Genomic DNA, 18,678 nt, shown 5'->3' on the forward strand with positions numbered 1-18,678 from the left:
TGTAACATCAACCGAGAAAAAGCATGAAAAAAAACTGGTTAATATGGCTTAGACAAGTGTAAAGATGGTCACTAGAAACATCTATGGAGGAGAATAAGCCACATGATTTTCATTATCAAATGCAAGAAAGAAAAATTAAAAGAAATTAATTGTGCTATAAATGTATTTATTATGTAATAACTATATAGTTTATTTAATGATAAGTTCCAATAAATTAACAGATTTTATTTTCAAAATTTACTTTTTTCAATATTATATAAATCCAGATCCAGTTCAAGTTATCAAACAAATACCAAAAAGCTAAAACTTTTTATTAGAAATTCATTTTTCTTTTAATATTAGTGATTGTGTGTTTTCTTTTTAATAACTTCTAATTTGACCGATGTTTGTATAAAAAAAAAAAACAAAAATTGTTTCGTAATAGAAATGGTAACTCCTTTCTAATATACGATCAAGTAACAACTCCTAAAATAGAATAAAGTATTTTGTTTTAAAAAATAATTAGAATGGGTAAATAAAATAGGAATATATCATTGATTAAAAAATGGATAAATTGGCATTTTAAACTTTTTAAATATTAATAATTTTTTTGAAAAATATTTCTTGGAAAGTTTAATGTGAGCCATTTATTTCTATCAAAGAAATAAGAAATACAATAGATAAATAGAAACAATGTTAAGTAGATTTTAGGTTCATTTGAATCTTCCTAATTTTACATTCAATATTAATTATTCAACCTTAGAACGATTGTTTCAACTATTTAAAATTATCAAGATTATAACCAAAACGCATTTAATAAACATGTACTTAGATTTCTAAATATTGTCCCAACCAATCTCTTGAACAACTCTAAAGAGATATTATAAAATTTTACAAAAATCTAATGCACAACTCATTAAAATCATATTAGTGACAATCATATCAATTTAAAGTAATGAATTAAAACAACGTAGAACAATGACTTTTGAGAGCACTGAAATATACCGCACGTAATCTTTTCAAAAATCTTTTAATGAGAAGTTTTTCACATATATGCTTGCTTCTTGAAGAGATTCTTGATTTTTAAAGTAAGATAACTTTTCTTAGATTGATTGATAATAATAAAGATCTACAAGTTTATATAAAACAAATAAGAGTTAACACAATTGATTATTTTTAACATTAATAGATTATTTTGTTCCATGTATAATATAACATTAATAGATTCTTGCATGGAGTTACAATATTCATTGTTCTAATGAAATCAAATCATCTAAGTTTTCTACAAAATTTTGTAATAGAGCACAACTGAGCTTGATTCTCAAATGGATACATATTTATTGTATTCAGTGTTCATATTCTTTCTATATAAATTAATTTGGAGGATAAGTTTAGAATGTAACAATTATAAAAATCATATAAAAGTTGAAAATGAAACGTCAAGAAATAAAAGGTCAGCTCACAAATTCAAGATTCATAAAATTCTCTTTATTATAGTTTTCTAAAAATTTAAAACCAAAGTTTGAACAATGTACTATTTCTATAAAAAAAATATGTTATTGAACAAGAAATATCAATTAAATCAAATCTACATCTAATTATCAAATCAAGATTCAATTGATTCATGTTTGATTTCTAAAATTAGAACACAATTTAACATCATAAAATGCAAATATGAAACTAAATAGAGAAAAAAAATTTGGAATGTTAAACCATCAATGCAAAATTCAATTCATATGTAAGATCTTGATTTCGTCAATCAAACTTCAAGAATTAGTTCTTGATTGATGAAGAAGGAAAACCCCAAAAGATAAAAGAAGAATAAAAAGGCAATTCTAAAATTGAAAAACTAAATAAATAAATTTAGTATGTCTATATATAAGCTTTGAACAACTATATGCGTAGGTTCAATTATGGACTATAATTAGATCCATAAGGCCAATTACTAAATTCCAAGCAAAAACTAAGAAAATCAAATCAAATTTGTATGAGTTTCTACAAAAAATCACAATGAATCTATCTCAACTTTCAAAAATCGTAAAACACAAAAGATCTAAATCTAGAAAACAATGTACTTATTTTAAAGTCTTTTAGGTAACATCCTTTGACTTGTTTGTACTTTTAGGTGATTGAAACACATGTTTATCTCCACAATTGACTCTACGTAATTGACAATACTAAAAAGGGTTCTAACACATTTATAGTTGGTATTTGTGTCAACATCGTTATGAAATAGCCTTTGTGAGTCAATTATAGGAAGTTAAACATTATGATTTCTTACAAATGTATCTAGTGTAAAAACACCCTTCATATCATGCTTATTCCACTTGACTTGAGTTGTCTAATGATTGATGCTACCATAGGAGATGTTTGGTAGGCCCTCCATCAGGGTCACCTAATCTTGGTTTTCCTTAGAGAGATGTTTGATCTTCAAATATTACTATCTAATGTTGTATAAATCCAATAAATATATTGAGCATTTGATCTTTATTTTCCTTTACTTTGATTTTCTTCTTACTTCTTCCAATCTTCTTCTTGTTTCTTAATAATGCCATCATTGACGTTCTCAAATCAATATTACTTAACTATATCAACTTTAGTGTTGTTAAGATTGTAGCAAAAATATTAGCAAAGGTAAAGATAATCCAAAGTTGTCTCCTAACAAGCTCGAAGTTGATTTTTAACAAAATAATCCTTATAAAATCTAAACTAAAAGGGTTAGGCAAATAAAATAACAAAAGAAGTAAAAGGTAGAAACTTTAAGTAAAAATGGAAAGCAAAAACAAACTAAAAGGCTAAATAAAAACAAGATAACAACCAAAAGCAACAATGGACAACATGAAAACTTTAGTCAAACCTAACTGTTACAACTCGCATGAAGGAACTAAGGTTATAATGCGCTTAAACCTAAATGTTGAAATTATGTGCCTAATGCAATTATAATAAAACTAATGCAAATAAGATGTGATGTAAATTCGTCTTGTTGATTTTAATGGACAAGGTATATGTGTTCAAGTTGCTTAAAAAAGTCTTAAGAAGATCCCTACTGGACATTAAGACTACTACGTTGTCTATATGTGAAGGTTTATTTCAAGAGACTCAATGAGAAAGAAGAGGGTGTTGACATGCGTAGCCTGGATGGTGTGTTACTTGAAGATTTGATGAAGCTTTGATGAAGGAACTTGAAGACATTGCCTTGGAACCATGCCTACATTGATGAAGACATGAAGATTTGATGTCACTCAAGTTGATCAAGCCTTATATGCATGCCCTCTATATGAATCAATCATGGAGAAAATAAGCTTGAAGATTGTAATTCACTTTGTAGACCATTTAGCATTAGTTAGATGTATAGGGTCTTTATTGTGTCTTTTAATTTATTGAATGGATTTTTAACAAATTAAAAGGTTAGGTGCAGTAGTCTTAACTATGACTTATTCAATCAGTTGATTTATTTTTTAATTGACTTATTTCACTTAAGCTAAGTGAAATCAACCAATTGATTTGAAAATCAACCTGTTGAATTTTGTAACAGTTTGACTATAAGAGTTGTATTTTTTGAAAGAGAGGTAGTAAGACCATTTTTTAGCGCGAAATCATTATGAAAACTTGGGAATTCTCTCTCTCTTTCGTAATCATACAAATTGCAGCTGGTGAAAATTGATCTTGGATCAATTCTTGGAGCATTTTTCTTGGTGTTTGAAGCTTGGAGAAGGTGGTTGTGGTAGGCAGGGTTGTGCTACCACTGAGGTTTGATCTTTCTCAAACTTTATGTTTGTGCCTGGTGGTTTTCTAGGTCTGCAAGGGGTGTCTTGCTGCACTGGTTTGATTCTTGTGTGATTCAAGAGTCTTTTATGTGTGTTTTTGCATATTTTGAAAGTGTAAGGGTGTAAATTTTGTAAATCTTTTGAAATAGTGCAAAGTCAGGCTTGGGTTGCCTTGACAAACTGGATGTAGCTTAGGTTTGAGTGAACTAGTATAAAAATCTTGTGCATTACTCTCTTCTCTAACCTTTCTCTCTTGCATTTTCATTTAAAGTTTAAAGAATTATGATCTAAACCATCTTTTTGACATTCTTGAGTGTTTTAGCATTATTTGCAACATTGATATATTTGTATTCATTGGAACATGTCTTGATTGATCTTGCTTTAAATCACGAATATGAATTTATGCATTTTCCCAGTATTTTAGTTGACTATTTTTGTGTTTCAATCGATTGATTATATCAGTACTGCATTTGTTTAATAAAATCAATCGACTAACTCTGTTTTTGATCGGTTAAAAGTGTCCAGTCCAGAAGTGTTTGCATCCTTATTTGTTGGTTGGGTTGATTAAATTGATGACAATTTTAAGCCTTTAAAACTCATCTTACTTTTTAACTAGCCAATTCAACCCCCACGCTCCCTTCTTGGCATTTCAACCATTTCAAAATTTACAGAGGGTATGGGTTCAATATAACCAAAAGAAAAACACAAGATATCAAAGACAACGCAAATTACGAAAGCATAAAAAGGACAAAGAATATAATAATGTGAGAGTAAATGAAACAAAAGATGGAAAGGCAAGAAGGGGAAGGAGAAGCAAGGTGGTCACACCACTTAGGGTACTAAGCCATCCAAGATGAGTGGTAGTGTCCCCACTTCAACCTTAGTTGAAGATAAGACTTGGGAACTAAAGATCACTCTCTTTACTCTAGAAAGGTTGAAGCATAATAACTTTACTATTCAAATCTTCAACCCTTTACAATTAAGGAAGAGGTCTTCTTAAATAGGCTAAGAGAGGGACCTCCTAGCAATAATGCATAACATGATGATTTATGTAGCAAAATCAAAGAGTATCTTCTAGAAAATCCTAAGCATGAGGTAGAGGGAGAATTTTCACCAATCATTAAAAGTCATCTAGAAGGTGTTTTCTTTTTCTTCCATGTGTTCATAGTGGTTCCCACACCAAGATCTTTCAAGATACTTTCCTTTTCCATTTCAAAGGGGTATTCTTAGCAAAACTAGTGGTTTGGTGAGAACACTCCCTTAGACTAGACTCCTTCTTAGCCATTCCTTCTTCTAAAAAGGTGACAACTTCAAAATAAGAGGTCCATTAGCAAATGTACACTTAGAGAACAAACGTTATTGCTAATGAGGAATCTTGTGTGAAGAATGTTTTCTCGTTAAGTTGGCTCAACGAGAAGAACTCCCTTGGTAATTGTTCATACAAATTTCATGCCACTAAGTCATGGCATATCCCTCAAACTACACTACCACTTAGTCTAATTCTTGATCTCCTAGTGGGTTTACATTAAATACACATTCGGATAGTTATCTCCATGAAACTAAGGGATCTTTGAAGCTTGCTTCAATGGTGATGTGTTGTGCCTAAAATTTCTTCTTCCTCTATGGTAGCTTCATTCTATTTGGGAGCTATGTGGTGAATGAAACCTTCTTCTCCTAGCTTCTTTCTCGGCCTTTTCCATCTCTAATCTTAGGATGGTGTCTCTAAAATATTTTTCATTTTTCTTTCTTGAAATTTACATCTATTTGAGAAGCTCAACTAAGGATGATTCCTAGCTTTTATCTTGGCCTTTTCCATCTCTAATCTTAAGATGGTGTCACTAAAATATTTTTCATTTTCCTTTCTTGAAATTTATTTCTCTTTCAAGAGCTCAACTAAGGATGACGTTGGGTGTTGAGTCATCAAGGCCTCTTCATGTTTGGGTGTGGATGTGTTAGATGAATCTTCCATTTTTTTAACCTACATGTAAGTAATGAAATGGTTGGTTTAGCCAAGAGGGGGTGAATTGGCTTTATAAAATTTTTTGAAAGCATAAGAACCCTTTTCTTTGAATCATATTGACCACGTAATCAGAAAGCAAAAGTTACAGGACAATACACTTTCAACTTATTGAAATAAAAAACAACATGTTAATATGTTCATACACTATGAATCAACAAATTGAAATATGAAAACAATAAGCTAAAGTTCTGGGAAATTATGAAGAAATGTGAAATGCACGAAACTCACTCAAACAACATGCTTTCTTAATTAAAATATGTTCCAATCAATATTCTAACTTGATTACACTATCAGGCAACATAAAAGCACATGCACAACTAACAAAGATTGATTTGCTTGGTTTTCTTGAGATTTAAGTGATGAACAAGATGAGAGAAAGAAGATCACACACTTGTATTTATACTAGTTCACTCAATCACAAAGCTACATCCAATTTACCAGAACAACCTGAGCCTAGTTTTCCACTATTATCAAAAGTTTTACAAAATCACACTAGGATTACACTTTTGAATAAAGAAAACACCAAGATTTTTGAATTTCACAAAAATATTATGACCAACACTATAAGAATCCCACTAACAGATGTAACATCCCGTCAGGATATTACTGATTTAAATAAATAAAACTATTAAAAACATAAAGCTGCCGCATTTATGAATAAACCTCATTTCCCAAAAACGCGGGAAATTTAAATTTTATTAAGCTCCAAGGATAAAAGCAAAATCCATAGTTAATAAAACTGAAACAACAAAATAAAACCTCTCATAAGAGTTTACAAAATAGTCCAACTCGACATAATACAAAAATGTATAAAACTCCCAAGCATTTCCCACGCTCTGTGACTAAGCCTCACCGGATCCACCTGCATCAACATTCTTTGCTCACGTGTACCGCGTACACGATAATCGCCAAACACAAGCATATAGAGTGAGCTTATGAAAACAATATACATCATAACAATAATCAAATAACCAATTATACAGCTGTAAATTCTACAAAGAATCAAGATAACATCTCTTACTCAATTCTCTAACGTCTGACCACAACCAAACCATTCGTGTTCTACCTCTTCTAGTGATTACCCCAAGATAATTTGCTGCCAAACCTATCGGCCACAACCGACAGAGCACGTGCGGGAACCAATGCCACGGATCATACACCGTAACACCAGGTGGAGTTCCCACTTACGAACATCGTCCGTAATGTCCCAAGACTACCAAACTCGTCAGCCGACAACTGAGGAGGGCAATCTATCTGGACCCATCCGTACTGGCCACAACCAGCACACTCACACCGGCAACACTCACCAACCCGAGCTCAACTCAAGGGTTCCTCGTGTTCATCCGTCATCCCGAGCTCAACTCGAGGGATGCTATTCCGAGCTCAACTTGAGGAATGTACGTGCTTAACCCCTATCCCGAGCTCAACTCAAGGGATACGTTACGAGCTCAAATCAAGGAACCCAGCAATCTTACCTTTGAGGCATCACTAAAAGCCTTGTAGATCACCCTACAAAGTCCAATACTTAGGACTTACAGCAGCCAAATCGCTTAGCGAGGGACACGTACCGCTAGGCGCTATCCGCTCCCAGACCGTCTGGCGGGGGACACGCACCGCCAGGCGCCAAGCACCTCAAGAACCATAAAATTTGCAACTACTGCCCGACGAAACCATTTTTACCGCCAAGCGGACGCTGTTTCAGGAACCACGATTTTTCTCACTATCGCCTGGCGGAACCTCCCTGCAGCCAGGCGCCTCTTGCATCAGAACCTCATTGTTGCCTCGTTACCGCCTGGCGGATCTAACTCTGTTGTCAAGCGTTGTATCAGTACTTATGCAGTACTGGTTTTGGTCAAGTACTCTTCGCATCTTACACTCGCACCCATCCTCAATCCATTATACTCCTAACTCAGTGCATGATACTGTTTACTTGTATGAACATTTATCACTTTCCCTCTCTACCACAACTCTCTACAAAACAATTCCACTCCAAGAGACTCACCAATGGTTGGGTGTCATTCATGTTTTCCCAACTCAATACTGTTATGCATGTTATCAAGGCCCTGATCGCACTAGAATACTCCATGAGGTAACATACTCCCCATGAGTCTAATTACCATTCACACCACTACTTTATACACCCATAAGTTCGCTTACAAAGTAAGAGAAAAGTGACATTACCTTAATGGGATCACAATACCCTATCCCCTCTCAATTAAACCAGAGACTGACTTACCAAAAGACCAAACATCGAATATCCCTAAACACTGTTACAGTCCCGGACAACCACTTAGAACATGTTCACTGTGTTGGCGCCTGGCGGCCATTCCCTTACCGCCAGGCGGTGCCTGCTTTTCTGGGAATTTTCCAAAATCTCTTCACTCTGTACAAATCACCCTCCCCAATTTCCTCATCCCAGTTCCTCCGTCCTTCCACTCAATTCCACCCTCTCATTTTCTTACGATTATTACTTTTATTAAACCTTCACTTACGCCTAAATTCCTTATGCCAGCAAACACCCCTTTCGACCTTACAACCCCTTTTCCACTGCTCATTTAAATTAGTCCCTCAAATATACTCAGTTCATGAACAATATCACATTATCTCATTACTTAACACTGTCACAAAATTTTCCTACCATCAGAAACAATCCAAAATCACAAAATCACCAAATTCAGACCCAACAGACTCGCATTGCCTGGCGGAAATTCATCTTCGCCAGGCAGTTCATCATAGAAACCCAGAAAACCCGAAAACGAGTCATTTTTACCCGCGCCGCTTGGCGGTACAACCAACCCCGCCAGGCGCTTCATCCAACAGACCCAGATTTAGGTAGAACGTCGTGTGTCGCCTGGCAGTCAGGGGGCGTGCCGCCAGGCGGTTTCTCTCCTAGAAACCCAGAACACGTATAAATGTATGTGCCGCCTGGCGGCTATGGATGGCCCGCCAGGCGGTTTCTGGAAATTTTCCAGAAACACAAAAATTTAACCAGAAACGTACAATAATTAAACAGTTTCATATAGTTCATGCAACTCGAATATAAGCATAAAATTCTAACGTGTAAAAGCTTCCCTAACTTGGATCCTTTAGCTTAAACTTTGAAAATTGAGAAGTTCTCCTTTGAACACCAACCCTCATTGGCTCCTCTCTATTCAGCCCCTCAAGTCTCACTCCAAACTCACAGAATTCCAAACCTAAAACGAAAATTGCCACCCTTATTCTGCCATTCCGCTAGGATGTTCCTCAACTCTTCATATTCAAGCCAAAGCCGAAAATATCAAAAATTAAAGTTTAATGTAAGTTCTCCAAGGCTTGAACCCATAACCATGCAATTACCAAATCAATATCAACCCATTTAACCAATTCAGATTTCATGCTAACAATCATAATTCAATTATCATATTATTTAAAATAACAATGAATAATAACACAAAATGGCATACATAAGACTCGAACCCAAGTCCTCTCACACAATCAAAGTACTCTTAACCACTTGAACTAGTACTTTTCCACATCATTTCACTCATAATTTAATGTCATAATTAGTTCTCCCACCCACATTAATTAATTAATTAATTATTTAATTAATTAAATTTCACGGGTCTTACAACAGACCTAGAATTACACTAGGAACACTACAAAGGCACAAGAACAACAAAATCGATGGAGGCTTCCCCTAGCCAACCAAACATGTGTTCTTCAAGCTTCAACCAAGCAAAAATGCCTCCAAGATCAATCAAGATCTTCAATCTATAGCTACAACTGTGTGATTCAGAGAGAGAGGGAGAAAGTTTTCCAGAAGTGTAAGACTGTTTTTTGCGCTCAAACTCAAAATTGTACCTCATCTCTCTGAAACCAGCTTCTATAGCTTGGTCGTAAGTGAATTCAACAGGTTGATTTGTCTATACAATCTGTTGATTTATCTTGACTTTAGTGAAATAAGTTGATTGAAGAACAATTCAAATGATTGAATACATTCATACCAAAACTATATGCAACAAGATTTTTAACATATTAAAAACTTTTTTAACAAATTGAAAAGGGCACACCAAGACTAAAAGGACATCTAACTTATGTCATATAGTCTACAAGTATAATACAACATATAAACTTCATGATCTTCACTTCATTTCTAGATTTAGCAAACAAGAAACTTGATCATCAATGCATCTTCATCAATTCTTCATGCACCAAGGTCACTTGTTCTAACACTACACAATAACAAAAGCAAAACCCAAAATTGTCCAAACATAATAGTTAGCTCAAAATTAAAAATAAAGCCAATAAACCCTTAAAGGGTTTGGGTAGCTCACCACAATTTCAAGGTGGGATGCACTTAACTCTTAAGCTAAAGTTAGAGAGTGCTCCAACCCTCAAGTCCAAGTTCTTGAAAATTTGCATTCAAATGGAAATATATATACCAACCAACCACTCAAAGAAGTTCAAGAGAAAGAAAACAACAAAGACAAAACTAGAGAAACCTATGACAAGCAAGAAAAGCACAAAAGCAAGAAATGGCACACTAAGGAAAGACTTTGTTGACAAAACTTTTAAAAAGATTAAAACAAGAAAAGCTTGAAAGAAGACTAGTAGAAATACTTAAACATGCAATAAAATCCATTCAACATACACATACCAAGATGATTAGGACCCCACAATGGTGGAACTAATTTGCCATATTTATCCACACTACTTAGAGCGTCAAATTCTAGAATCAATTTGCGTACACTTTTAATTGTTTGATTTGGCCTAAGAAGCTCTTGGCATATATATATATATATATATATATATATATATATATATATATATATATATATATATATATATATATATATATATATATATATATATATATATATATTCCAATAATACAGAAAAAAATAATTTTTTATTCTAGAATAGAAATGAAATTGTCAATTAGTTGCTAGATGTTTATGAACACTTAACTCTTATCTTTAGTCTCAACCAACCAAATCAAGATACATGCATAATAAGCTAAGCATTTTATCAAAAACATTCAAGCATCGGAAAGAAGGACAATAAAACTACAACATAACATATGACATATGACTCAAACACAAGATAAAACACATTTAAAGACTCAAAACAACATGAATAATGACACAAACAAGGACTCAAACATATAGCTATCATGAAAATTAACTTGAGATAAGATCACTCTATATCTAAGCATAAAAAGGCATGTCAACACATAACTTTTAGGCACTTAAGAGCAACAACACAATAACTCAAATGCACTAATGAAAAAAAAATTGTTAAATCTTTGCTGTCTATTTGGAGTTCAAAATAGTTTTTTTTTTCATAAATGCGATGTAATTTTATCATAAATTTTGTATAGTCCTGATATTTTTTTTTTTAACTTTTTAATAAAATTTTCATATAACTACAATTATGCCTTATATAAATTTATTTAGAAATTAGTAATAATTATCTTTTTTAGTAAAAAGCTCTTAGTATAAAATAGAATTTAAAGTGACGTTTCCATGCATTTACAATAACCCTTAAGAGAATTTTATATCGTTACATTAAGCCTTAGATTTGAAAAATACGTTACACCTATTTTATTTAAAGATTAGCTTGACCCATATTTTATTTAAATTTTTATTATGATACACAATTTTTTTTTTACTATTTTACATTATGTTTTCATTAACTTATTTATAGGTACTTTCGTGCTAGTTTTACATTAAGGATAATTAAGTCCATTAGCGAAATTAGTAATAATTATCTTTTTAGTTAAAAGCTCTTGGTATAAAATATAATTTAAAGTAACGTTTTAATCTGGGCCATGCATTTAGAATAACCCTTAATTAAAAGAATTTTGTGTCAATACATTAAGCCTTAGCTTGACGCATTTTTATCTTATTTGTAAATTTCAAAGTTGATCAAAGGCATTCCAATTACTTTTAAATGATATAATTAATATGATCATAGTTAATATAATATGATAAAATTACATTGAAATACTATAATATATTTAAGCAAAAAAGTAATCACCCAATGGAGCAAATGAAGCATCCCCACCACATTTAATTGGACAAATATTAATGCCATTGTTAGCCAATATGCTTATGCCATGCATTCAAAATCTTTTTCTTTTTTTTCTCTTACCACATACTATGTTCTTCTAATAAAATAATCACTGAAAAGTTTCCCATTTCTTTTACTCCAGTACTACTACTAGTATTGAATAAACATAATTAATATGAGATAGAAAAGAGAATAGAATAATTGAGTTGAGTCCCTAATTAATTTCAGTAACTCAATGATTTGGGTCCAAAAACCTTAAAATATTAAAGTGGGTGCATGAAAACCTTATTATTATTATTTATATTTTTATTGTGTGATCAACTTTACGTACTTGGAAGTTTATTTTATGGTTAAATGGTGGAATTTTATAGGACATAAAAAAATGTTTTGGCATCCAACATTTACAGGTTTAGAAGGCGATGATGTTGTCAAACCCTAAATGATGGGTTCCAAAAAGAAGCATTCTAATTGTAACCAAGACAGAACACATGAAAAGGAAGAGGGACAAAACATCAGTGTCACTAATACCTTAGTGAGTGTTTGTCTCCAAACCATTGGTCTCTGTTTTTTCTCCCTTTTCTTCTTCATCAATAGTAACCTTTTCAGTGTAACTAATAACTACGTAAATATGACGAAATCAGGATTCTAGACTCTCTTTACAACTATCATCACACTTGCACTCTCAAAATTTATAACATACTTGCAATTTCTATTCAAAATTTTCTTTACAAATTTTTTTAAGAACATGAAAATGTTTTTTTGTAAAGTAAAATTAATTTATGTATAAATAAGGAAATAAAAATCGTTAAAAAGATATATGAATAATTTCTACAAATTAATTTCTTTTAAATGAAATATTATAAACTTTTGATATTTCAACTATACATACATCCTAGATTTCAATTATCATTTATCACTATACGAATCAATCTATTAAAATAAATAAAAATAAAAACACAAAAGAACAAATCAAAATCGTATAAAAAATATATATAAAATAAATTTTCTAAAAAGCTATATAATATAAAACAAGTAGAATTTAAACTTATTATAAGGAAAAAAAAACTCTAAACTAATCATAAAAATGAAAAACTAAATCTCTTAAAATCAACTCAAATTTTAATCTACATTTTTAAAATACTATATCTGAAGAATATTAAAACAGAAAGAGAACGAGAAACAACTAAAACAAAGATAAATGTTTTTTAAATGAAAATATTAAATTTTTGGAATATATATTGATAATAGAATAATGGTTTGAGTTTTAGAATTTTTTGGAGTAAATAAATCTTAACTAATTACACCAACAATTATTTTATTTTCACTCTCATTTTCTAATTGATAATTATTTGAATTGTTTCCAATAGTAACTAAACACTACCTTTTAATATTAACTTAATAAATAATTGAAGTTTATAAGAAATAAATTAATGTAACATCATTAAAACATTACGAATAAACCTTTGAAAATTGCATGTAATTCACTCTCTCCATACTTAAAACATAATATATGAAAAGTAAGCCTGGTTACTTTATAATTACTTAATCATTTATTGAATAAAAGATTAAGTACTATATAGCACTCGAAGATAGGTGTGTACCAAGTATGTTGTAGTTAAGTCATAAATCCACTCAATCCATTTTTGTGGACATTCATTGGTTTGTATTTAATTTTTTGTAGGAAACTCACTTAGAATTGGAATGTATAGTGCCTTTATGAATTTCAAATTCGATAAATTTGAGTCAACATAATTACATAAAAAAATATATATTACAAAAATAATTTTTTTAAGAGTTTATCATTTTCAATTAAATTATTCAACACAATAGTTGAATTCAATATAATCCGATTATAATCGAATTCCATAACATCAATCAATAAAACTAGGGTTAAGTATGTTTTTAATCCCTGAACTTTGATCCAAAATTGGAATTCGTTCCTATTCGAAACTTTAATATATTTTGGTCCCTAAACTTTAAAAAATGAATGAATATAGTCTTTTTAACTCAATTACGTTAATTTTTTTTGAAGTGTCAAGCATATTTTTCAATAGATATTGAACCTAGAATGTGTCAAACAATGTAAAAAACTCTCATACTAATATGAAAAACGTTCGACACGTAAAAAAAAAAAAAAGTTAACATAATTTGGTTAAAAGGACTATATTCATTCATTTATAAAGTTTAGGGACCAAAATGTATCGAAATTTCAGACAGGGATGAATTCGAATTTTGAGTCAAATTTCGGGACTAAAAACATACTTAACCCATCAAAATAAATACACCCAACCCAATACAATTAAATTTAATTAGATTGGATCAAAATTAAGATTAAATTCATTTTATTGAATGAACATAACCTTATGCCATCTTACACATAATACATGTTCTAAATATTATTTTTAATTATTTTAATTTTTGAATTAAATATATTTTTCGTTTTCAAATGATTTAAAAAATATATACATATTTCATTCTTAAACTAAAATATATATATTTATTTCATTTTTGTACCGAAAGTCATATTACGATATATTATAATACATCGTAAAATTCTATTTGTCACTAAAAACGCTTCACATATCATGTTCTGAGGATAGGTGTAAAAACGAAAAAGATGTATAATTTAATATAAGGAGGAAATAGAATTTTTAAAAAGAATTTAAAGAAAAAGTAATATTTAATTTAAAAAAATGAATTAACAGTATTTGAGTGCATGTTAAAGACTAATTAAAGTTATGATGGTTTTGTGTAACTCCTATGGGGTTCCAAACTAACTCAAGGGAAAACCCTTTTACCTTCATCATTTGTAAAACTAAAAGTAAATGTTGTGGTGGAAACTTAATCACCACAACAAAAATAAAAGTGATGATGACCACTAACAAGTCTAAAATATATTCTTTAAATGAAATAATAAAGATAAAAAAAATAAATAAAGGGTTGAAATTGGAAGTCACCGTAGATGATTACTAAATATTAATGGAGGTTGCACTAAAACAAAACCAAAATAAAAATCAATAGGTATCTAATTAAGAGACCCATTACGTGCTACACCATGACATAAGATGATCCAATCAAGAAAAGCTATAACCCACATTATATATATATTATATTATATTACTATACCAATGCGCACTTCTTTTCCTTCTTTTTTCCCATTTATATTCTCTTTCATTTTCTTAGACTTGTCACATTTTAACACCACATGGTTTACACTAAATAAAATACCATATTCTTTATATATTTTCAATTAGATGAAAAATTAATCAGCTTTTTCAGACTCCATTTTGAAACTTGTACCTTCAAAATTCGTCTCTTCATCATTTAACTATCATATTAATATGGCCAAAACAATTATTCTCTTTTTCTTCTTTTTTTTACTTAATGGCATATCCACACATATACAAATATTGGATCAAGATGATTCAATGTCAATCAATTTTAACACACTGTTTAATGTAAAACTAAGACATAAGATTTAAGAGAATATGAAATTTGGATTTGTAAAATATGAATGTAATAAATGAAAAGGTATAGATATAGTTGAGTTGAGTGGGAGGGAGTACGGAGGAGTAAAAAGGAAAAAGGAAAAAGAAAATGAATGAGCCTAAAAAGGAAATTCCCACTAAGAAATTCTTGATGATAAGGAGAGAATTATTTAATATAAAGAGAGGGTGGTGAGGCGGCGAATGATTGGCAACTCCATGCAACCTTCTCCTCAGTGGAATTCCTTTTCTTTTCTTTAATTAATCAATTAATTAATGCAAACTTCTTCTCTTTACCTTTTTCTTTTTCACTCTTCAATTTTTCACTCTTCTTACCCTCTAACTCAGAATATGCTGAATAATGCAATCCCCAACTTCAATTGGGGAATATTCTTCCTCCTAATCATTTCACCCACTTGCTTTCACTCCTAATCATTCTACTCTTTTTTGCTTCTTCTTTCAAATTTATCTCAATCTTATAAATCTTTTAAGTCTATAATTGCTTAGGAAAAATATATAAATAATAAACTCAATATGTTTGTACCTTGCACACAAAAATAAAATCTGGTTCAATCCAATTATAAAAATTGGTGAGAACGTTTTACGTTGGATACAAATTTGGTAACACCGGTTTCCCAAAAGGTAGCAACAGAATAATAAAAATTGGAGGTGCAGAAAGAAAAATAGGGGTGCGGAAAGAAAAACCCAAGTCACTATTATTAAATTTTTCTTTGGCCTATTTCAATGCTTTAAAAAGGCCGTTATTTTCTTCTCGCACCCCTAATTTATAAATATTGTTCTACTTTTCAATAGTAAAGTGAACCCTAATTTTTCCTCCCCCAACGCAGATCCTCCCTCAGCCTCTTCATCCCCTATACACCTTAGTTGCATTGCATCCCCCTTCTTAAATACCTTTTTTCCCACCAACACTATTGCACCTCCATCATACCCAACACTTCATTCTCATTCTCCCTTATCGTGTTTTGCAACAACTCTACTTCAAAACACCTTCCGGAACACTCAATCTGAAATAAAAGTATTCTTTAAGAATAAATAAACATTTTTGAATCTGAAAATACATTTTGGAACACCATTAAAAGTACCTTCCGGAACATTCGTTTCGAAATATATCTTTTATACCTTCCAAATTGAGTGTTTCAGAATGTATTTCTAGATAAAAATACCTTTCAAAATACTCAATTCATAAAATATTAAAAAATAGGAGGTGTAGGGATTTTAATTATAATGTTAATGAAGGGTAGTTTGGGAACTCCCTTAATTATAATTATAATGGGGTGTAGGAACCACCCCTTTAAAAAACATGTGTTTGACATGGTTGCAAAATCACCCTAAATAGTCTAATGGATATTTCTTTCTCCACCCTTATATTTTCTTCCGACACAGCTATGCTTTCTAAAATCTCAACTATGCCCCTACGTAAATTAATAAAAAGGGAGAGTATATTGAATGGTTTAGGTTTGTTGTGAAGCTTACAATGTGTGTCTTGGTGGAGATCATTCATGGTGGTGGGAGGAAGTTGCATTCGATTCTTTACAATTCATTGTACCTAAGCTTTCTTTCATTTTTGAATTATAATTATGGATTATGCAATCCGTAGATATTCCGAATTACATAACCTAAAATAAAAATTATTAAGTTTATACATTCTAGATTATACAATACAGAATGTGAATTTGTATTTAATATTGTACAATCTGGAATGTAAATTTACTTACGGATTACACAGTTTGGAATGCAAATTTACATTCTGAATTGTATAATTTGAAAAATAATTTTACTTTCGGATTACATAATTCGAAATGTTAATTTGTTTTTCAGATGTTTTTAGTTACCATGGTTCTTTACATGTTATATTGTTCATGTGTGGTGAGAGTGAAATTTATTGTATTGTTTTGTAATCACTTTATAGAGATGGAGTATTGGAGTAAAATATTTGATGAAATGGATCAATTGTCAAAGATGGAAGAGTCCAATATGATGAGGCATGTGAAAAATAAAGACGAATTGGTTGGAGGAGACTGCATTTTGTCTTTCACAACTGATGAGGTTAGTTGAATTCAATTCATGTGAGTGAAAAAGTAGTGACAGGACATATAGTTATGTTGTAATGTGTTTATGTAGGTATTTGAGTCTCGAGTTGAGTTACTTGAATGAGTTTGTAGGGTGACTTTTAATCTTGGTTTTGTAATACTTGAATGAGTTGGGTGGTACAACTATCAGTTGGAAGTACAAATCTCAAGGAAAAGTCTCCCTTTCAACCCCTGAAGCTGAGTATGTAGTTATCTCAGAAGTAGCGAAGAAAATGATATGGTTGAAGAACCTTCTAAAAGAATTAGGAAAACAACAAGATGACTTTTCGTTGTTCAGTGACAATCAAAGTACTATTTGTCTTGCTAATTCTTCATTCTAGATGCAAGCATATTGAATTGAAGTATCATTTTATCACAAACTTGATAAATGACGGAGACTTGTTTTTGTTGAGGATTCCAGGTGTAGAGAATTCAACTGATATGTTGACCAAGATTTTCACAACAACTAAGTTGAGGCTTTGCATTGCCTCAACTGGCCTTCAAGAAAGTTGATGATGAAAGCACTACACTAGGTGGTAGTGTAAATCAAACCCCAAGTGGGAGAATTGTTAATATTATGGTACTTGATTTAGTCCCACATTGCTTAGAATTGTGAGATGTGGATCTTTATTTACTAGATAAGAAACCCTATGTAAAGCTTGAGATGCACCAAAAATAAAAATACTTCCTAGTATAGTCGTGGACGTAAGCATACACATTGTACGCCGAACCATGTTAAATTCTTTGTGTCATTTTTCTCTCCTTTATTCTTTTCTTTATTACCTTGTTCCTAACATGGTTTGTAGTTTGGAGCTCAAAATGGAACGAAGATGAAAAAAGAAATGGAGAAAGGGGGAAAATGCACCTAAAAAACAAGCGAGAAGGAAAGGGTGAAATAGAACCTATAATATAGATGTTAAATCGGTTATTAATTTAACCGATGTAATATAGAATTAAAATATTACAATTATGCCACCGTCTTCTATTATATTTTACATCCTTTTTGAAAAAGATGACGTTAAATCCTTATATTAAAACTCATATTTGCACTAATATATATATATATATATATATATATATATATATATATATATATATATATATATTACCAAAATTATTGTTCTAAAAGTTTCTTCTTTTCAAATGCAAATTTAAACGAGATTCAAATTTAAATGAATGTGAACTTAGACGAATGTTTATTGTATAAGATATTCTTTTAGTTTTGAATTCTATTCATCATACTTATACATTTTTTATTTCCTAATTTTTATTCTCATCTCCGATAA

The sequence above is a fragment of the Vigna unguiculata genome, chromosome 3 (genome assembly GCF_004118075.2).
Source record: "Vigna unguiculata cultivar IT97K-499-35 chromosome 3, ASM411807v1, whole genome shotgun sequence".
NCBI lineage: Eukaryota > Viridiplantae > Streptophyta > Magnoliopsida > Fabales > Fabaceae > Vigna > Vigna unguiculata.